At 49.5% G+C, this 21944-nt stretch overlaps 1 long non-coding RNA gene across 1 annotated transcript; it reads left to right on the forward strand.

Moving 5' to 3' along the window:
• Nucleotides 1-367: 367 nt before the first annotated feature.
• Nucleotides 368-12919, forward strand: LOC139669270 (uncharacterized). Its single transcript, XR_011697222.1, has 4 exons — nt 368-441; nt 9596-9639; nt 11680-11770; nt 12766-12919. It is a non-coding gene; the product is annotated as an uncharacterized lncRNA (long non-coding RNA).
• The last annotated feature ends 9025 nt before the right edge of the window (nt 12920-21944 follow it).

The raw sequence follows: 21944 nt of genomic DNA on the forward strand, positions 1-21944 counted from the left end.
GAGACAGAGCAGTGCAGTTTTCAGGGCTTGTATGTAGTGACTACCACATGCAGGAAAGCACTGCCAGGCTGGTAGCCCCCGGAGCAGCCAAAATCAGCCCACTGCCCAGATGTGATTGCCATGTCGATGCAGCAGCAGCAGCAGCAGCACAGTGGGGCTGTCAGGAACTTTCTCCCCAGCCTCCTAATAGGCAGTGAGTGCTTGTTTAAAATAAAGCCTGACAAATGGCATCTTGGGGGCGTCAGGTCCTGGAGCGGTGTCTTCCAAAAAGTATGAAAAGGCCCCGGAGGGAGCCTGGCACAGCCTCCCAGATGACAGTAATTAAAGGCTTTTGCACTCAGGCACTGGAAGCTGCTCCTCTTGCAAATTGGCCTTGATTGAAGAGGAAGAGAATGATTAGGCTGAAGGGGAATGGTGGGAGTGGCAGGCGAAAATACAGAGGTAAGTCTCGTTTTGTCTTCTGATTTTTTCCCCCTCTTCCTCTCTCCCAAACGGTATCTGTGTGGGTGGAGGGAGCAGTTCTCCAGCTCTGCACAGCCTGGGCTGGCTCTGCCTGAGTGCTCAGGCAATGTTAGGCTGAAAAGGAGCAGCTCTGCTCTGGTCCTGCCTACGCAGCCCCAGAGCATTGCCCGGCACTTCCTGCAGCTGATCCTGTTCTGGAAAGCTCTCCAGGCTGGATGGCACCAGGGTCACCCATCCTTATGCAGAGCTGGCAAAGGAATTAACCCCTGACCTGGGTTATATCCCTAGCTCCCTGTAAGGGTTATACTCCCTATAAACCCCAGGGGTTACAACCCTCTCCTCTATTTTAATTATAAAGGGGATATTGGCAGCTTGCTTAATCCAGCTTTTACCACGGTATGTATTTTAGACCTCTGGTTTTTTATGAAGTTATCTGAATATATTTAGGTTCAATGTTAAGCCTTGCGTCAGTGTTAGTGGTTCCTGAAGACTAACTCATGACATTACAGAAATATGCTCCCTTCCCTTCCTAAAGACCCACAAGCAACAGAGATGCCCTGACTCTGACTGGGGTCCTCCAAGCAGCAGTTTGTGTTGAAGTACTTGGGGAAGTTGCTATGGCACAAGCATGGGTGCTACCTCCAAACCCAACCAGCTGCTTCACCACGTAGAGCCAAGGAACTGGTCCAAGATTCAACCAAGAGCCTTTGGCCCCCTAGTCCAGGCCATCAGCAGTTAGCTAAAGCAACTTAGCTCATGTTATGGCAGGAGAGATCATCTTCTTTGTCCAGCTGTGAAGGGCAGCTAAATAAATGGTTGCTTGAATCATCATCATCATCATCATGGCTAGGCTTCACGAGTGAGTTTTTGAGCAGCTGACCTTGCTCAAGGAAGCTGCTGGTCCAGTTTGCAAATGGATCTTCTTGTCTGGGTCCAGTCTTGGGTCTTACCTGGGCCAAACCCAGTGACCAGACTCCCTGTGGGAAGAAGGGAAAGCAAGCCCTCTGCTCTGCATTTGGTGCTTGTTGATATTTGGATGAGGTAAGTGATGTGCTGAGTCTAGTGCAGCAATTGTGTTTGTTACAGGGCAATAACTCTGCAGGGTTACCATGAAATTCAGCACAGCTAATGTTGTGTGCAGGCTGAGGCAGAGCAGGGCAGCAAACCTTTGGCAGGAAAACACCCTGTTGTGTTGGGGTGAAGCCTTGATTCACAAGGGTGATATGATTGAAGAAGGGACAGACAGAGGTGCTTCACCTGCCAGCTCAGGTGAGGTGGGATGCCTGGCGGTCCCTGTGTGCTCTGCCACATCCCATTCCCAGTGGCAGTGGCTCCAGTTCCTGCAGTGTCATTCAGCCACCCTCAATCCTCCCTGGCCTTTCAGAGGGGAAGCTGCTTGCTGGAGGGAGCAGGGTAAGTGAAAGAGGAAAAAACAAATAACATCCTTCCGACCCCTGCGGGCAGCGGAGGCGGTTACTGTGTGAGCAAGGCTTGCAGCACCAGTCCATTCAGCACAGCACTGCCTGTGTGCCCAGGCACCCACGCACAGCAGGCTTTGTGCTCTTGAGGTCAGCTCAAAAACTGCTCAAAGCCCACGGATGATCCCCTGAGCTTTGCATCTGGCCTCAAATACTCTGCTAAACACCTTCAGAATGGCTGGCGTGGCCACACTGGGCAGCGTTGCAGCCGTGAGCTGCTGGAGGAGCAGCCAGTGATGTTGGGGGATGATGACACCCCAGTTCCATGCAGTCAAATGGGATCAAACTGGCCCTGAGGGGTGATCAGTGGCACCACATTCGGATGGGGGCAGATGCCACTCTGAGCAGTGTGTGCTGCTCGTGGTGCTCGCACCAGGTTGCATGTAAACCTGTGGCACTTGAAGAGCAGGGTCACATCCCAGACTCATTTTCCTTCAGAAGGTGGAAGAGAAGAGAGCATGCTTTCTCCTCCAAACCAGAAGTAAAGCTGGACTCCCTTTCCTCCCCAGAGCACCTGGGTTTGGTCCCTACCCTGCTTTGCATTACTGAGGGAGCAACAGCATCTCACAGCTCCTTGCCACCATCCACCATCCTGGATCCCTGTTGCAGTCAGGCTGACTGGTGGATTCAGCTGACTGTGCTCCAGAACAGCACAATAAAACCTCCAGAAAATAATTTTTCATTTCCACGTGCTTCCCCACAGCTGCCTGCAAACCGTGTGCTTTGTTTGGCTGCAAGAGGTTGCCTGGGGCTCACAGGGTTGGGCTGCAAAGGGCAGAAAGAGGGGTCTTTAACCCCTCCCTGTGCCAAAAGGCTCCTTTGTGGCCCTGCAGCTCCTCTCGCCAGGTTATGCACTGATGTGATTCGACAGCAGATGACAGAGGTTGGGATAAGGCCTGGGATGGCTGGGATGCTGTTGCCATGGAAATCACCCGGTGTCTGGAATAGCAAGAACAAGAGCAACTCAAAAAGTAATGATCTGTCACATTGATTAAGGGGGAGTTGAAGGGATTTTGTTTGGGGAAAGCCTTGTGCTTCAAGTAGTACGAATCCATATGCCACATCTCCCTGTTTGCCTTCCCCTGAAGGGCTCCATCAACAGGAAATAATCTGATTTGTTTTGACCGGGGGTTTCTCCAGGGAGTACTGATACGGTGCCTGCCCATCAGCTGTGCTGCACAGCTCTGCCATCCCAGGATGAAAGGCAGCAAGTCAATGCAATATTCATTCACTTCTCTTCCCTCCTTCATTCATTTCTTCATCCATTCATCTGCCTCATTCACATTTCTGCAGCACTTTAATGAGCAGTGCTTAGCCCCTGCAGCCTGCAGAGCCTTCCCCCAGTGTGCTCTGTGCTGCAGATGGCTGCAGACTTATGTATGTGACAGGGCAAAGCTCGGCGTGGCTGCAGTGGGGCTGTGTTTTGCCCAGCTGGCACTTGGATCTTTAAACCCCCCGCAATTCCCCCCAGGTTTTCCTGTTCCATCTTTATCATGATTTCCATCTGATCCAGCTCCTGTGCTCTCCGTGGGAGCCCCATCGTGGTGCTGATGCCTGTGCCCACAGCAGCACTCCTGGGGCCAGGGAGTGGCATGGCAGGAGGTGACATGGCAGGAGGTGGCAGGTGGCATTGCTGGGGAAGCAGGAGGGAGCCAAGCGTGAAATGGGCATCACTGGACCGCTGGTCCCAGGCACTTGGTGCTGAGCCACAGCCATGACAGTAAACACCCTCAGGGCTATGTCACTGCCCACCTGCCCCTGCCATGCCGGTGCCTTTGTGGCACTTGAGGAGCATGGGATGACTTCTCTTTTTCTCTGCCTGCTGTCCTGCTCTCAGAGACCAATTCATCAGAGGCAGGTGGGTGGTGGCCCCTGTGTGAGCTCCAGGCTTAGGCCAGGGGAGCAGAGCTGTGGGCAGCAGGTACAGGGCAAGCAGCCAGACCCCCAGTGAGCAGCTTGGGCAACTGGGGCTCACAGAAATGTGCAGGAGCAGGAGGCACGTGTCCCAAGCCTCTGTTTTAAGGGATTTTCCTCAAATAAGCATGGTTCAACCCTCCTGTTGCCCAGTTTGGGGCACTCACAGGGTGTAGATGGGGGGAACAAACACATCTGTATTTCAATGCCCTTCAATAACAATGCCCGAACAGGTTTGCATTTTTTCCCTATTGCTTTGCAAATATTTCTCTTGAAGAAAATAAAATGCCTGAATGCTGGCTGGGTAGCAATCCAAGAAAGAGTAAAAGGACAAAAGTAATTTTCCTGCCCATGATCTCACTAGTGGAAAATGATCCCTTCCTCCCTGAGCCTGAAACCCTCCTTGCTGTGCTTGCGTGTGAGCTGTGCTCCAGCGCTCTCCAAACAGCCAAGTGTGTTTCTGAACCCAAGGAAGCAAACAGAAAACATCCGTTGTTTGTATAATGGAGAAGGCTTTCTCTTTTGTTCCCTGCTTTTTATCAAGTATCTGCTGCCATTATTGTTACTCACTGGGTTATTACCTCTGAGTGGCTACTTCCACCAGCACAAGCTGGTTTATTGTCTGCTCGGAGCAATTATGGATTGGGATAATTCCTGCCATGCTGTTTCATTGTGGAAGGATCTGCTGTGTTCCGTGGCCAAGGTAACTTGAGGTGATTTGTGCTCCTGAGTTACCCATCAAGGTAATTAGGAGTGGGTGGCTGGTGCCCCACTGTGTGCTGGGACAGAAGGAGCAGCAGAAGCTGAACCCAGGCATCTTCTCAGTGTGAGAGGTATTCAAAGCAAAGTTTGTTCAGTGGAGCAGAGACCAGATTGGGTGTTTTTCTAGGACTGGTTCATCTTTATCCACTGGTCAACAGAATGTTGATCCTCCCTCTGAGGGTGCAGAACCCCAATGCTCTGTGTGTGCAGAAGACAGGAGTGTCCCCACAGGAGGATTTGCAGTCCTGGTAGAAGACACTGTCTTGTTTATTGTTTATCTGAGAGGTCATTCAGCTCCTCATCCTGTGCTGTGAAGATGAGAGGAGGAAAATGTTCCTTGGTCTGCACGGGATTTCCCTGCAATAACTGCCTCACCTGGCTGGTTGGAGAGGGGAAATGAAACTAAAATGCATCTCTGAAGTTTGAAATCAAGACCTCCTGGGCCTCACACATCTGTGGAGATCAGAGCCCCAGTGCTGTCGTGCTGCCTCTTTGAACCACGGGAAGTTTCACCCCAGGCAGGAACATCCACCTGGCTTCACGGCAGAGGGCTCAGCCTGCAGCTTGCAAAAGTACCTGGTTATTTTTATTCCTTTGATACTTGAACTGCTATCAAACTAACTTACTTCTTTCTCTTTTACTTCCTGGGAATCCCCAAAAACTTGCCACAGGCAATGACATTTATTGCTGAGGTGCTGCCAAACCCCTTGAGTTGTCCATGCACAAAAGGTGTCAGGTCATGCCCTGCACAGCCCCTCAGCTACAGCCAGCCTTGGCACAGGGTTTCTTCTCAAGACATGAGGGTTTTGTCCTTCAAGAGCAGCTCTGTGGGTTTTGCAATCCAGATACTCAGGGTAGTAACAATGTGTTTATACATTCACTTGCTAATAAATAAATACAGAAGTGTGACACTTTTAAGCACTTGCTAAGGCTCTGGCAAACATGTTTTTCCCACAGTTAGTAACCTGTGGATTAGGAAGCCGTGATTTTTATTTATTTTTAATAGCACACCATGAGGACAGATTAGCATGAGACTATTATGCCATCACATGGTCTTGAAATCCTCTGTGCCAAGACCCCATCCAAGTTCAGCACAAGCAGCAATGAGCCTTTCTAAGACGTGTTTTTATTTCCTGGCTTAGAAACTGTAACTAGCAGGGTTGAATTTCTGGAGTTGCATGTATGCATAGAACACTGCAAAATGGTACTGTCCAGTTATTGAGCCCATTATTAAGCTTGACCCTCCATACCCACAGAAATCTCCAGGTGTCTGGATTGCCCCTGCCACAGAGCAGTCCTGTTAGCCCCACTCACCTGAGCTCCTCTTAGCTTTGAGGCTCAGCTCATACCCCAGGCCAGCTCAACATTTTGCCCACTTCCCAGTATTTTCTCGAGCAGAGCACGGCTTCATGCTCGCTTTGCTGTTCAATCCTGGCCCATCTGGGCTCTCAGATACCCCTTCTGCAAGAAACTGATAGCTCAAACCAAACTAAATGCACACAAATGTTGGTACAGAAAAATCAAAGGTGAGCAATTCAGAGCCATATAGACCCTGTGAGACTGAAGGCAGAGATCAGCTGAGAAGCAGCAAGGCCACAACTGCTGGTGTCCAGTAAAGGAGAAATCACTCCCCAGGAGTTCTCAGCAACTCCCCAAAAGTTTCTCATGAGAACTCCTCAGATTTCCCACAGGACACCGGAGATGGTCCTGAAAACAGTCAGGATGATTTCACCAAAACACTGGACTTGTGAGATATGGATTGTAACCAATTGGGATTTGTAGATTGATGGTGTGAGATTCAATTTAGCCAATGGAGTGTAGCCTGTGCAGTGTGTATAAACCTGTGCAGTGTGTAATAAATGGCATTGGCTTGATCACACTGTGCGTGGTGTCCTTATTCCTCCATGTATTTATTGTTTACTTTACACAAAGGCTTCACCCCTTTCCTACCACAGGCTGGGCCCTCAATATCGTTTGGGGATGCAGTGGCCAGGGGACAGTAGGGAGGCACCTCTCTCCTGCTCCTCTCTGCTCTGCCTCTGGTTCACTTGAGGCTCTAAGGGTCTGGAAATCTTTCTGGAAGTTTCAAAACAATCTTCTTTGTGTTCTCCCTTGTCGGTCTGAGTTCCCAGAGCAAAGGGTAAACTGTGGTCACTTGTAGAGCGCACAGGCCTCAGCATCACAGTGACAGCAGCTGGGGCCCTGGAAGACAGCCCTGCCTTGCCTCATGGCAAGGCAGAGAGCAGGCAGGACCAGGTAACAGCTCTTATTATGTCCCTGCTGCCTTCTTTTTCCATCAGCCCTATGAGACAAACTCAAAAAAGTGCCTGGATCAAGGTTTCACAGCTACTCTTACCTTTCCTGAGTGCACTAAGGTATTGCTGATTTTCCCCAAAGGTAACTCTGTGCCTGAATAGATCATTAGACTCCAGGATGACTTGGGAGACACATTGATGCCAACACACACCTGCCAGCTTAGATGGGCTCCATCCACTTCAAGGCAGCAACGTCTCAGGTCCAGACAGGCATCCAGCATTGGCACCTTGGCAAGGGACTCGAGATCTCCATCAGATGGTAAAATAGTGGAGGTCTCCAGAGACTTTTCCTACATAAGGCTGATGTCTTACATCTCTTTGCCCTCATATTTTTGGCCCTTGGCCTGCCTGCTCAGCTTCTTTCCCTGCTCCCAGGTCCTGAAGCAGCCCTGGGGTTCGGCACATTGCCTGCAGGTACCCCCTGAGTGCCCATCTGCATTCATGGAAACAGCCCTGCCAGGATCTGATGGCATTTGTAAATATTTGCATTTTGTGAGGAAATACCCTGTTCAAACATAGGTTGATATTAATTCCATCTTCTCTGCGTTCCCCCACGTCCTTGAGCTCCGTTCACCAGCCCTGGCCCCTGAGACAGCTCTGCTAAAAGCAAATATGTCAGTCTGTACTGCAAAGGGAATATTTTAAGGCTCTGAAAACAAAGTTTATTATAGCAAAGCTGCCAAAAGTGTAACCACTGCCATGCTAAAATATCCTCTGCCTCCTACATTTGTAACGTGGGAGTCTTTTATATCCTCTTTACTGCTACTGAACCATACATTTGTATTGGCAGCAGATGTATATAGGCTGAGACCTATTTCAGTGTCATGCAAAAGAGGTCTTAGGTTAGAAGATATATTACAGCTTACTGGAAAGCTTGAAATTAACTGTGTGATGATGCCACATGAAGATAAAGAACCAGCAATTTTATTGAATTACAATTTTATCCATATGGGCTGAAGGTTTGGGCTGTGTTAACATCTCCAAAGGTCTCCATTTGCCAGATTAACTATTGAGTTTTTGGTCAACTAGTTGGAGACAGGAAAGAGGGACATAATTTAATTATTTCCAGATAGAAAAGCACTGCCTCCTTATACACTGTATAGGAGGAACCCAAACAGAAGGCAGCCAAGCACAGCCCCTGCTGCAGCCCTGGCAGTGTGAGGGCTGAGGGAGGACATGTGCTCCCCTTGCCCTCAGGCACAGGGGCAGGAAAGACTCAGTCGGTCCCTGCAAAGCTCTGCTGTGGTTGTCATTAATAGCAAATTCATAAATGTCGGTACTTAAGTGGCCAAATTCCTCTGCAGTGCTGACAGACCTCTTGCAGTCCATGGATTTAAACAGCAGAGCCAAAGGTGACCTCGGAGGGACTGGGATTTCCTCAGGTATCTGGCAGTGGCAGGCAAAGGGTTAACAAGGAAAAATTATGTATAGGTTTAGGGGAAGGATGAAGGATTGTTGGGGTTTTTTTAATACATGCTTTTTGCTTCACATCTTAGCTCTTGGCACAGCGTCCCCCGTCTCTAATCACACCTTATAACTGCAGTTTAAATCAAAACCCACAAGGCTGGAGCAGTTGGATGCAGTTCCTATTAAGCCATTTGAGCTGTGACTGAGCAGACTTGCTGTCACCACGCCAGTCCCCTGCCTGTGCCTCCACATAATGAGGCTCTCAGAGCAGCCACTGCTCCCCACTCAGCGCAGGGGAATCCATGAAATACGGGATCGGGATATCAGGATACATCCCCCTGCACTGGGCCCTCTGCTCCTTTAACCCCATCCCCAAGCAGCTGGATGGCAAAACATGGCCAGTGGCTGCAATAGCACAGCAGAGATGCTCTTAGGAGGCTGTGGGGCACACCTGAATAGATTTAGCTACTCAATTTGTCCAGAAGAATAAAAAATATACATATTCCCAAGTTACAGCAAAATCCCCTTTCTGTTCCTCACCAAATTTGTTTGATCCTTAACCCATTGAAGACACTGGCTGGTGGGTTTGCTGTTCAGGGCACTATACAGCCACGAGTAGGTGTGTGGATGTTTATAAAAGATGAGATCCCATCCCATCCTTGGGACAGACCACGGATTGAAGCCACAGCCACAGCTGATAAAATTGCCTGGGTGCTGTTTTGCTCTCTGCTGGTGTTAGTGAGGGAGCTGATCTCCTGATTTCACAGACAAAAAAAGAAAGTAACAGTTTGTTCCTTAAGCTAATGCACCCACTGATGCCACCGTGGCAATGGAGGGAACAGCCTCAGACACAACCCCAGTTGTCTCTGTCCTGCCCATCACTGCTCCCAGGCCCCCTGTGCCCACAGGGCAGGAGGATGGAGGGAAGTGGTGCCTTGGCATCAAGAGCTGCATCACTGGGCTCTGATTTGACTCCTTTTTGCAGCCATTTTGAACGCTGAGTAAAGCAGGAAAAATAGCATGAGCCATATAAATCCAACCCAGTCTCTGAAGTCAGATATGTTTAAAAGTGGAATTGCAGCTGGGACAGGGAAGGAGTGTATTCACTAGCACTTCCTGCTTTTTAAATCAATCTTTTCAAAAGCACTGGTTTGGGTGGGAAGTTTGGGTGAAATAATTGAGGGGGAATTGAAATTATAAATGGCATTTTTTTTCCTCTCCTTTCACATGTCACGGAACTGCACAACATGGCCACAGTCTCTGAAGTGTGAATCCCTATTCCTGGACTCTGAGCTCTTGAGGTCAGTTTTACCACTTCAATAATAAGGGAAAGTTATGTGGATTGGTGGTTATATGATGAGCAGAGTGGAATGTGTCTCCTGAGCCAGGTTACTGCTTCAGACCAGGCTGCAGCAGGTGGTGGCACCCGACCGAGATGGCCACAATGAATAACCCGAGAAGCTCTGGTAAAAATTAATTGAGTTAATTAATTGAGCATCTGTGGCATGGCTATTTTCTCTGCACACCATGGCTCTTAGACCTCATCTCTGAGGAAGGAAAGTGTCGTTGAACCAATTTATTGGCAGTGCTGGTTCTCCAAAGCAGAGGTTGTCACCCTCAGTGTCCCATCAGCTCTGAGATACCCAGTGCAGGTGCCTGAGCCCAGCTGGGACTGAGCACTGTCAGACCTCATGACAGCATTTTTAGATGCAGAGAACTGGGAGTAGGGAATACTCTGGAGAGTTTCTTTGCTGATGTTCACAGAGGGATGGCATTGCTCAGGATGGGACCTGTGTGGGGAGGGCAGGCTAGGTGCATGGTGTGCTTCAAGACTCCTCAAAAGTGATGCAAACCCAGATCTTCACTTTCCCCTTGTTAAGTGCAGCAGCTCAGGTCCTGCTCTGCAAGTCACTGAGTTGTGGGTCAGCCACGTAGCTGATGGAAATGCTGCTGCTGGCCTGGGGAAGGATTTTTGGGGTGGGCTTTATTTTTCAGCCAACCCACACAGGAAAGAATAAGCTTTTATTTTGTTGACCATCACTTTTTTCAGCCAGTGTCAGGCTAACAATGGCTGGGTATTCCTCTGAGGCTGTAAAATAAGCTCATTCATCCTTTCTCTCTATTTGTTGTAGGGAGAACAACAACAACAACAAGAATAAAAAAAACAAACCAACAACAAAAACAAAAATATAAAAATAATCCACTGAGCTACTGTTTGCTTTCCAAAGGGAGCTTGTGGTATGGCACCAGCAGCCAAGTACTGCTCTGGGTCAAATACAAAGGCTGTTCCCTTAGCCACATGGATGCAGAGTGAGGGAGAAGGCAGCAATGTCAGTGGGAGCCTCTTGTGGGCTCCTCCTCACCAAGGGGAGCCTCCCTCCTGCTGCCTTTGCCTGAGCTCTGTAATTTCCAGCAGGATCATATTCACCATGGACCTTGCAGGGAGCAAAGCTTAGGTTTCAGTCCATGGCAACCTTCCCATTGAGTCAAGGCTGAATAATTTCCTGAACAAAAGGGCCCAGGTGCTGCTGGAGATGCTGTTTTAGTAGTGGTGGTGGAAGTTCAGCCTTCATCAGTGTCACTTGGCATGTAGTGGTGGCCTGTTGTGTGGCATTGAGACGCAGCAGAGCCAGGGGGAGAGGTGACAAAGTGACATCTGTGTCTTTGAAAGGAGAGACAGCAAAAGAGTCACCTGATTCTCTGAGGAAGGGCTCTGTGGAAGAGTTTGGATGCTATCCCAAAACTTCCTGCTTCTGACAGGAGACTAGAGGTGGTAAAATCTCCAGCATGGCTGCAGGACAAGGACAGCAGCACTGCAAACAGCTTTACCTGCCAGGAGCAAAATGCTGCAGACAGTATAGCCAAGCATTTGGAAAATCTTGCAGAATTTTCTGGGAGAAGTGTGGCCATCCTGGAGAGCTGCAGGAACAGGAGTTGTGTATCCACAGCTGCAGGGAGAAGGGGACATGCACTGTCATGAGACCAGATCCAATTATGGTCCAAATGGCAGAGCTCATTAGCAACCACCTAATTCCTGGTGGCCAGGCACAGCTTAAAAGCAGATCTCACTGAAAATGAGGTGAACTCATGGGCAGTTGGACTGAGGTGCTTAAAACAAGGGTGTTTTGTCACTTGTAAGATGTTGCTTGGCTCCAAGCTCTGCCTGTGTCACTTCCCACCCCGGACCATGCTGATGGGTTTGAACTATAAAGGGGGAAAGGATGCTTAAAATAAAGGCAAAAGCCTGGAGAAGAAGGAGTCCAGAGAGGGATTGGGCTATACTGGATTGGATTGGAGGGTCAGGATTAACTTTCACTTGGTTATTTCTCCTCATTCCACAGAAATTTCAAGAAACTCCAGCTCCTATTGACACTGCAGCTGTCTTGAAGGTTTTAAGATGCCAGACCTCAGCCCCACCCCACGTCTTTCCAGGTTTGAGGAGATGCTTTATCTTGACTCTTCTGGGTTCAAACCATGGGCATATCCCAGTTACTTTGCCAACAGGCAGGTCTGGCCAGAGTTTTTTGGCCTGGGGGTAGAGTCCAAGAGCAGAAATCACACCTGGGGAGCAGGAACACTCACAGAAATGGTTGAGGAAAGAAAGGAGTGGAACAGACCTTCCTCCCATTCTTCCAGCAAGTTTAGGGCCTATCCTTTGGTGTGTTTTACTGGTCCAAAAGCAGAGCAGCCTTCTGTCCTGCCGAATTCCTCCCAAACTCCCCCATCACAGCATGACCAATATGAATGCCAGCAACTGGAAGACTGAAATAGCAGCTACCAGTGCTTAGGCCCCACTGATTTATCCTGTGGTTTTTCCAAGTCCTTTAATCTCCAGTAAATAATCCCTCACTGTGGTCTTTCTAATTCTATGCTCTGTGCTGGTGCTTCCTGTAAACAGCAGAGCTGGTGGCCCTTGCATGACCACCACCATGTCATTGAGGCTCTCCCTGCCATGCAAAGGGCATGTGACAGGGCTGTTTGTCAGGCTGGATGTGGCTGTGCCCACGGGCTAAATCAGGGAAAGCCCAGATTCTCCTCTCCAGCCAGCCAGGAGAAGCCAGGGCTGGCTCTAATGAAGCCATTGGATAATACATGTGTAAAACCAGTATGTGTGAGAGCATCAGGTCCCAGCACCCAATGAGTTGCACCATCTGGCCTCCAGCAGTCATGATTAGGCAAAATTGGGCTAAATTATAGGCAAGGAGGTCTCTCCAGCACATGTTTGCCCTGGTGTGGTCTTAGAGGCAGGAGCCATGTCCTGTGCAGATGCTGTGACCAGACCTTGCTCTGCCCTTAATTGCCACATCTCTGGTATAAAATTTTGAGTGTAGCACTAAAATAAAAGAAAAATATGAAGGGCCTGTGCTAAATGAAGGCCCTTCCTGACCTGGGTTGCCCCACAGGCTTGATCTTTTGCACTGTTGCAGGTGAGAGGCCTCCAGATCCTGTGGGACACTGCAAGAGCAAGGGTGGTTTAGAAGAGGTTTTTCTCATCAAAATATCTTCAGCTGTTTCATGATGGCAGGAGCTGTAAGATTTGTGTATCAGATACCCATCTTCAAGCCTCAGAGCATTTGTTTTCCCCAGGTAAGTTTGTGTTAAACCAATGGTGGATCACAGGGGGTTGTGAGAACAGCTGGGTTGCACTTCTTGGGTGGCACTGCTTTTCCTCCTGTCTGACATCTCATCTCTTAGATTCTGTTTACTGGTGGACCCTTCCCAACTACCTGAGCATACAACAAACCATTTTTGTAGGAACACCTTTGCTCCCAGTGTACCTCAGACTCTCACCTGTGCTTGTCCTGGCCATCCTGGTCTATGGGGTGTCTATTCATGCCTGGCTGGAAGATGACAGTGTGAGTTTGCTTATGGAGGTGGCTGTGGAGTCAGACGGGTGCAATCCTGCCAGACCTGGCAACTTGAACACTAATGCTTAGGTATTTACACACTTGTGGGAGGGGTCCTATAACCAGATCCCTCACACATCCTCCTTTCCAGAATAGCTGCTCCCAGAAATCTCCAGGTTTCAATCCATTGGCCATTTCAATTAAGTCCTGATTTATTTTACTTTCAAAAGCTCCTCTCAGCCAAGCAGTGACAGCTGAGGGAATCCTGCTCAGTCTTCCAGCATTAACATCTCCATTTTCAGAGCACTGGCTTCTTCCACATGAGGATTGCACGTGTGTCTGTGTGTGTCTGTGTCTGTGTATGTGTGTCTGTGTGTGTTGGAACTCCTGAAAGTATTTTCAGAGCTGAAGTGGAAGCAGGGAATCCATTTGGAGTGGCATTGGAGGTGCTTAAAAAATGCCATGAGGGAAAGGCGAGCCTTGGTTCATGTCATTTGATGCCCCCTGATGTCTGTCACCTTGTTTAGAATGGGACAGTCGATAGCAAATCTGTAGCAGAGCTGAGGTTTTCCATCAGTGGTATCTCACCGTGGTGGTTCTATCCCAGGGAATTCCATGTATCCTGCAGCTGGGCAGAGTGGTGAGATATGAGCAGTGCCCATCCTGCTCCGTGTTCTCTGGTGTTGGCTCAAGGAACTCAGGAGGGCTGATGAGAGGAAGCAGATGGGAAGTTTGGGTTTCTGGCTGCTCACACAGCTCCAGAATGACTGAATGCTGGCAGGAGAAGTCCCAGAGCATCTCATGGAGATCAGATGGGGAAGATAATTTCCTCACCCCTTGGAGGACTGGGAATTGCTGGCTTTTTTCATTGCCACCTTTCACAGAATCACAGAATGGATTGGGTTGGAAAAGACCTCCGAGATCATCAAGTCCAACCCTTGGTCCAACTCCAGTCCCTTTACCAGATCATGGCACTCAGTGCCACGGCCAATCTCAGTTGAAAAACCTCCAGGGATGGGGAATCCACCCCCTCTCTGGGCAGCCCATTCCAATGCCTGAGCACTCTCTCTGCAAAGAAGTTTTTTCTACTCTCCAACTTCAATTTCCCCTGGCAGAGCTTGAGCCCGTGCCCCCTTGTCCTATTGCTGAGTGCCTGGGAGAAGAGACCAACCCCCACCTGGCCAGAACTTCCCTTCAGGGAGTTCTAGACAGTGTTGAGGTCACCTCTGAGCCTCCTCTTCTCCAGGCCAAACACCCCCAGCTCCCTCAGCCTCTCCCCATAGCACTTGTGCTCCAGTCCCTTCTCCAGCCTTGTTGCTCTTCTCTGGCCCCGCTCCAGCCCCTCAAGATCTTTCCTGAACTGAGGGGCCCAGAACTGAACACAACACTCAAGGTGTGTTTCCCTTTTAAGTAGATGTCACATTATCACCAGGCTGAGCTGTTTTCACTAATGCAAAGTTTGACTAAAGCAAAACTCCTACAAGCTGTTTGATGGTTCCTTGAGTCCCCTTGAAAGCATCACAAGTGTGGATGACATTACCCCACTCTGAGTGTATTTCTGCCTGTGCTTATGGATCTCCCTGGCCTCAGGCTGACCATGTGCCTCCACCACTCCATTTTTTCTGACAATGGGGATGTGAGAAGCCTTGAGAGGGACAGAAAGGCTTTGCCGAGGCAGCAGTAGGAGTCCTTCAGACCTGAAGCCAGTAATCATTGCCTGGAACTGGTCCCTTTGGCTCCAGGCACTGCTGAATTTGCTGGTGGAGAAAACCACTGCCTTGGATCAAAGCACTGTTAAAGGAGACTTCACAAAAGTGAATAGCTAGTGGTCAAGAAGAGATGCCAGACTCCTGCTTTCTCAGTAACTAATAAAAGTGCTTTTTAACACAATTAATGTGATGTCTTGCTAAAGACTGAAGGAAATTGGAATTGAGACATTTGTATTTTGACAGACTCTGTGGAAAACTTCTGTTCAGACTGGTAGGAATGAAACCAATAAATTTCTGAAGAAACTTTCTGAATTCAGCCTTCAAGATAATAGATAGGCTGTTCTGACTGTGGATAAATAAACTCTGTTTTTATAAGCATTTAAAGACCTTCGGGATGACGAAGTGGAACATACTTCAAGTCTCCAAAGATGGGAAGTGGCTTCTGAGTCAAATCCCCTACCGTGCCAGGGCTCGTATTTTAGGCTGAGATCATTCTTTTGTGACTTGTTGACAGGTTTTTTGTTGCACTTTGAAGAAAAAAAGGGGAAACGTCCCAAGCTGAAAATAGCAGTGAAACATTCCCGAACTGGCCAACCTGTTCCTTAAGAAAGCTTCCCAGGGAAAATAAAGCTCCAGCTGCAGCCCCAGAAACACCGGCTAAGAAATGGCAAATTGAGCAATGGCTGGGGCGAAACCCCCTATTTTGGACTACCACAGCCCCTGCCTGAGCTTTGCTCACCTTGTGGTGAAGATGAACACCTGCAGAAGGAAGATTTTGTTCCCGTCAGGAAGTGCTTAGAGAGTGGACTCCCAAGCGGGAAATGTGGGAGCAACTCACTCTCTTTTTGCTTCCCCCTCTCATGAAGAACAACCTTCCTTACAATTCCTGCCCTCCATGGCAGTGGCTTCAACCATCCCAAAGCGAGGTGGTGAAAAGGCTGGGTCAGAGCTCATGGCCCTCTAGAAAATCAGGGCAGGTCTCTGCATTTGTGCAAGGCCAGGGCTTAACTCTGCAAATGAAACCAAACCAGATGCAAGCCAGAGCAAGTGGTGAGCAATGCTGAAGCCTTAGCACTGAGCTTTGTTTGCTTTGTCCTCCTGTGTATCCACCTGCTGATGGGAACTGTTGGAGGTGTTGTACAGAGGCCACATGGATATGCTTTATTTGAACTGAATATAAAGCCACATTTCTGGAGGAAAAAAGAGGTGTCACATATACAGGGTGGAGCCTAAGCCAGGCTGATGGGCTCTGAATGGATGTGGGAGCCTGCAGTGGCATGTGGCCACAGGATGGTCCTGGCTCAAGGGTGGGATGCTGGAGTAACAAGCCCAAGGGTCCAACACCAGTGCAGTGGCCATGTCACTGAGACTTGGAGACACCGGCACATTTCAAGGGCTAGCTCAAGGAACTTTGTTTCTCTGGTTCCTCAATGAGAAAATGAAGGGAGAACAGGTCAGGGCTTGTGAAGTACAAAGGTGATGGAAATGGGGGAGTAACTGGATTTAGGAGGCAAAGTCCTACAAGATGGCTGAAAATGAGCACTTGATGAATTCAGTCTTTATTATTTAAAAGTCATTAATCAGGGAACTAACTTAGCAAAGCGTATAATGATCCTCCTCTTCTGAGAATGTTTTCATAGAATCACAGAATCATAGAATTGATTGGGTCGGAAAAGACCTCCGAGATCATCAAGTCCAACCCTTGGTCCAACTCCAGTCCCTTTACCAGATCATGGCACTCAGTGCCACGGCCAATCTCAGTTTCAAAACCTCCAGGGATGGGGAATCCACCCCCTCTCTGGGCAGCCCATTCCAATGCCTGAGCACTCTCTCTGCAAAGATTTGTTTCTGCTCTCCAACTTCAATTTCCCCTGGCAGAGCTTGAGCCCGTGCCCCCTTGTCCTATTGCTGAGTGCCTGGGAGAAGAGACCAACCCCCACCTGGCCAGAACTTCCCTTCAGGTAGTTCTAGACAGTGCTGAGGTCACCTCTGAGCCTCCTCTTCTCCAGGCTAAACACTCCAAGCTCCCTCAGCCTCTCCCCACAGCACTTGTGCTCCAGTCCCTTCACCACTTTTGATCAAGACAGTCCTTCCCCACCAAAGCAGATGCTTTAATTGATGTGGAAATGAGTTCAGGTCCGAGTTGCCCCAGGGGTGAGCCTGGATGGCTGCAGCAACCCACCCTGCCTTTGAGGCTGGATTAGGAAAAGGCAGGTTGTCCTTGCCCAGGAGCCAAGGGGGAGCAGTGGAGGGTCTGGAGGAGGTGCTGAGGCTTTGAGTCGGGTGCAGAAGATTTCCCTGGGGCAGCAGACACGGCAGCATCCCTCCGGCTCAGCACGTGGGCCACCCTGCACCTCTGCTGCTGCCTCAGCACCCCCTCCTGGGTTCTGCCTGCTGGGTGGGTGGGGAGAGAAAAGGAGGGATTTTTGCCGGCAGGGGGGAAAAAATGAATCTGCTTGCAGTTAACCAGCTCACAACCCGGCTGGCTGCAGGAAACGTGTATTCCTACCACCAGAGACACCACAGTTGCTACAGCAACTGCAAAGCACAGGGATTCACCAACATCCTCCCTCTGCCACCTTCCACTCCCCCCAAAAATAAGGCAGAGCAGGGAAAGTGATGGCGGGAAGGCAAAGCGGTTGGTAGGGATGCCCCTCTGCAGTCCTGGCTGCTCTGTGCTCTGTTCCCATCCCACCACAGCCAGTGCTCAGGTACCACCACTGCATTCCCATCAGTCCTGACAAGCACTCGGGTTCCAGGTCATGATTCCATTCAGCAGATCTGCCTCCCAGGGCTGGCCTGGCAGAGCATGCACTCATCCCAGCCTGCCCTCCACCCCAGGCACCCACCCTGGAGGACCTGTGGGACCTGTGGGAGGTAAGGCTGGGTCAGATCCTGGGTGCTTGTTCAGCCACTAGGGCTGGAGTGGGAGCTGTCGGGATGGGGATGCAGTGCTGGGGATGCTGCAGGGAGCGCCACAGCAAGGGGAGGCAAAGGGAGGATAAAGCCGAGCTGTGCTGTGCCAGCCTGCCATCTCATTACTATTTAAATCGGGCTCTGAGTGGTTCCCAGCACTGTGCCATCCTGCCTCCCTAAAAGCTCACGGTTTCCCCTGGTGCTGCTCTCCTAAATATTTAATGACAGGAGGAAGAGCTGTTTTAAGAAACACTTCAGTGCTTCCATCTGAACAGAAGGTTGTTTCAGGTGGCCAAAGCAGACAAGAAAAAGCTTTAGGTGTTAATTTTTCAGGATTCTTCAGCTACTGAAGGGGTGGCAGCATGATGATGCAGGCCAGGGGGAAGGAGAGCTCTTTTAGGTGTCTGGAGAGAGCAAAGGCTCCTGGGGTCTGTCCTGAATCCTCTTCCTGACTTACATGTCATTTTGGCTTGAATTTTTATATTAAAACACTTGAATGAGGCCAGTTTTGGAGCTTCAGTGAAAAATGCTTGAAGTTCACCTGCCCCCAGATCTTAGCTGGGCACTGTGTTCTCCTCACTGCCTCTGGATGGATCAGGTTTGCTGAGTGCCAAGGATATTTGAAGGTATCCACCTGTCACAGACTTCCTAAGGATTTATTTGGGTTCATGAAGCAGTTCAAAAAGCCTGGGTAAAATTACTGGAAGGAAATGTGCTTTAATCCCAGCCAAATCATAAATCAGGTCATCCTTAACACAAATGACTGCTTGAGATGAGGCTGATATGAGAGGGGAGGGCTGTGTTTCTCCTTCACTGGCAGTTCTGTGTCCCAGAGCATCCACTGCTGCAGGGACCAGCTCAGTCATTGCTGGTACTCAGGTGTCAGGCTGTGGGATGCCAGCAGAGCTAATGGAATATTGCCACAGCCCACATTATTATCTTATTTTCCCAGTAAAACTCCTTTCCCCACAGCTGGTGTCAGGCTGAAATCAGTGGCCTGAATCACCATTTCCAGCAGCACTGTTTAAACCAGTAAGATGTCCCAGGCACAGCACATGTGGTGGTCTGTGCCACTCTGGTTCTTAGAGGGAACCCTGAACTCCCCAGCAAACCTGTTTGTCAATCCCAGCCCCTTCCTGTGCAGCAATCAGGTTTTCATTTGAGTTATGTAAAAACGAGGGTGTCAGTCATTTCTCTGCACTGTCTTGAGGGCAGCTCAATAATTTATATCCTTAATATCTGAGGACAGTATTTGTGGAACCTTCTATTGCTGCCCCCCAGGATAAGAAACAACCTTTCCAGGAGAGATGGGCTGGCTGCAATGAGCCCCAGGAAGGTGCATAGAGCACAATAAGAAGCATTTGCATTAGTGGTTTAGATGGGGATAGGATTTCTTAATTAGCAAGATCTCCCGAAAAGATCCTGATACAAAACCATGGCAAAAATCAACCAGCAGGCACAGGTGAATGGATTTCTGCTCATCTAGGGCAGGAAAAGAAATAGTGCAAGATCTGCTTGGTGCTGCAGAGGGGAGGATTTCACTGCTGCTGAGTGGAGCATGCAGCATTTCTGCATCCTGGGAAAGGTGAGATGGCCCAGAGGTTGGAGCAGGCAATCCATCCAAAGGAGAGTGTGGCTGGTGCAGGGCAGCTCTTCTCTTGTGAAGGGTCATTATTTCTCTCTCATCAGCAAAGCACTGAGAAGGTGAGATGTGTTATGTGAGTGCTCAGAACTACAAGGTTTGTGTCTCTTGCCTCCAGGTCCCTGGGTTAGAGGGGCAGGAGCTGAAGGCAGGGCTGGGAGCTCCACGCTCTGCCTGTTGTCCTGCCTCTGCAGCATGGACAGCCCCTTCCTAAAGGTTTGGAATGGGTTTATGTGCAAGCTTTTTCCAAAATGCCCAATTTATGCAGCCATCCAGGGCTTTAGCCCCACTCAGAGGGTACAGAACCCACCAGAATCAGGCCCTGTTTGTCTCTTTATCCCTCCCCAGCTCTGATTGAGCAATAACCTACTTTCTTGCTCTGCAGAAAGAACATCTTGGATTACGTTGCTGCAAATGAGAGGTTTCACTCGTGGTATCAGATGAGCTGCAGGTAAGCAGAGGGTTTAGTGTCAGCTCTTTCGGCAGCTTCTTTATTCTCTCTCTGCTTTGCAAAAAACAAACCATCTTTGTGTGGAAGTTCCTTTCCCATTTTAGCCACAGCATTTGTCAACAGAGCTTCCCAATAGTCCTCTCCATGCAGATAAAAAAGGTGAGCCAGCAGCCAAATGGGAGCCCTCACCTCAAGCCTGCTGCCCACTCTGGTTTATTAAAGGACTTTTCTCACTATTGCAAGGCTATATGATGGATCCTAAATCCCAAGGTGACATTCAGTTACCCTTAACTATCCTAATCAGCTCCCTGCAATTAAGGTCCAAGGGATCAAAACCCCAGGCCCTGAAGGGTGGGATGATGTAGTACCTTTTTGCCTCCATTAAGCAATTCAGGGCATTATCCACCAAACTCCAGTCCAGGATAGAGGGAGAGAAAGAGAAATTCAAATTGCTTGCTCTGCTTCTGTCCTTTACATATTCATTCCCTTTGGCTTCATAAGGCTCTCAGACCAACCTATCTAAGCAGTATATGTTAAAAACCTCTCATGAAAAGCCCTTCAGATCAAAGCCTGACATGGGCCAGGCTGCACACCCCATGGGTTGCCAGGACAGGACCCTGCCAAGGATTCACACTGCCCCAGTTTAACCAGGGAAGGCAGGAGAAGGGGCCGACTGTGCCAGGGAAGCAGCACCTACTTCCACAGCCCCACGCCTGACTTTCCCTTCAGTGCCTGCTGACTTGGAAGACTTTAAATTGCAGCCTCCTTAACTGCTTCATTTCTGCTAATTTGCACTATCCCACCCCCAGCAACATGAGAGAACTCTCCAGCAACACGAAGGCGGGTGAGCTGAAATGCACTTGCTGCCGAGCTAAATAGCGTCAGGGCTCATTTAACTGCTAAGAAATCTTTAAGGAATCAAGCAGGTCGATGAATAATCCAATTTAAAAATCATAACAGAGGTGTTGGGTAACTGCATACAAGACTGGCCTAAATTCATACATCAAGTGACAAACCGTAATGAAAAATTAAAGGGCCCTGCATGGCAGAAGTTGGTGCCATGTTGTTTGACTCCTGAGAAACAGCAACTTCACACAGGAGCAGCTCTGCCTCTGTCCCTGGTGCCTGCACAGAAGTGGTGCAGGGGTTCAGGCAACTTGCACAGGCATCAGTATTTTTCCCCCAGCTCGTGGCTTTGGAACCTCAGCAGTGCTAAAACGTGACGTGGGCTTGCAGAGGACACGTGCAGCCCGTGGGGCGAACTGCAGCCTGAGCAGCGCTGCAAACAGCTGGGGCTGTGTGTCCTTCTAGTAATAAATTCCTCCTGGACAGTGTTTCAGGGGATTGTTGAATTTGAGGAGAGAGGAGGCTGGCTGGAAGTGGCTCCAGGTTTACCCTTGAAAGCCCCTGTGCTGCAGAGCCTGGGGCTGCCTTTGGCAGCCTGCCCAGAGGAAGATCTTGGAGTCTGAAGGCTGCCTCGTGCTGTATGAACCCACCAATCCTCTCACCAGCCAGCTAAGTTGGAGATAAATCTCCCTATTAGCAATGCATAAAGCAGGCCAAAATCTGAACAGCTCCTTAGGCAGAAAGTGAAGCAAAAGCTCAAAATTGCTTAAAATAAGTCCTTTCTGTGCTCCTGACTGGAAAGGGGATGTGTTGGAGCTTTCCCATAGCTTGCCTGGCCCTTCTGACAGGAGTGTGGGGTGCTGATCAAGGCTGTGCTGTGCTTTTCGGCACAAGGGATGCAAAAATCAGGTGAAAAATAACCCCATCCCAAACGTCAGCAGCAGAGCTGAAAGGAACCAGGAGTCCTGAGCTGTTTCGAAGTTGTGTTAAATAATAAAGAAGAGAAATGAATAAATTAGCTCGGCATCTATTTAGGTCAGCCCTCTGCGCTCCTCGCAGCCGCCTCCGTGTGCCTCCTCCCCTCAGCGCTCAGCTGCTCCGAACACGCTGTGCCTGCGCATCCGCTCCCTCCTTCCCAGCAGCCGCGCTCCCGGGAAGCGCGGGCTGAGCAGGTGTCCCGGCGGCTGCACACATT

The sequence above is a fragment of the Pithys albifrons genome, chromosome 3, assembly GCF_047495875.1.
Source record: "Pithys albifrons albifrons isolate INPA30051 chromosome 3, PitAlb_v1, whole genome shotgun sequence".
NCBI lineage: Eukaryota > Metazoa > Chordata > Aves > Passeriformes > Thamnophilidae > Pithys > Pithys albifrons.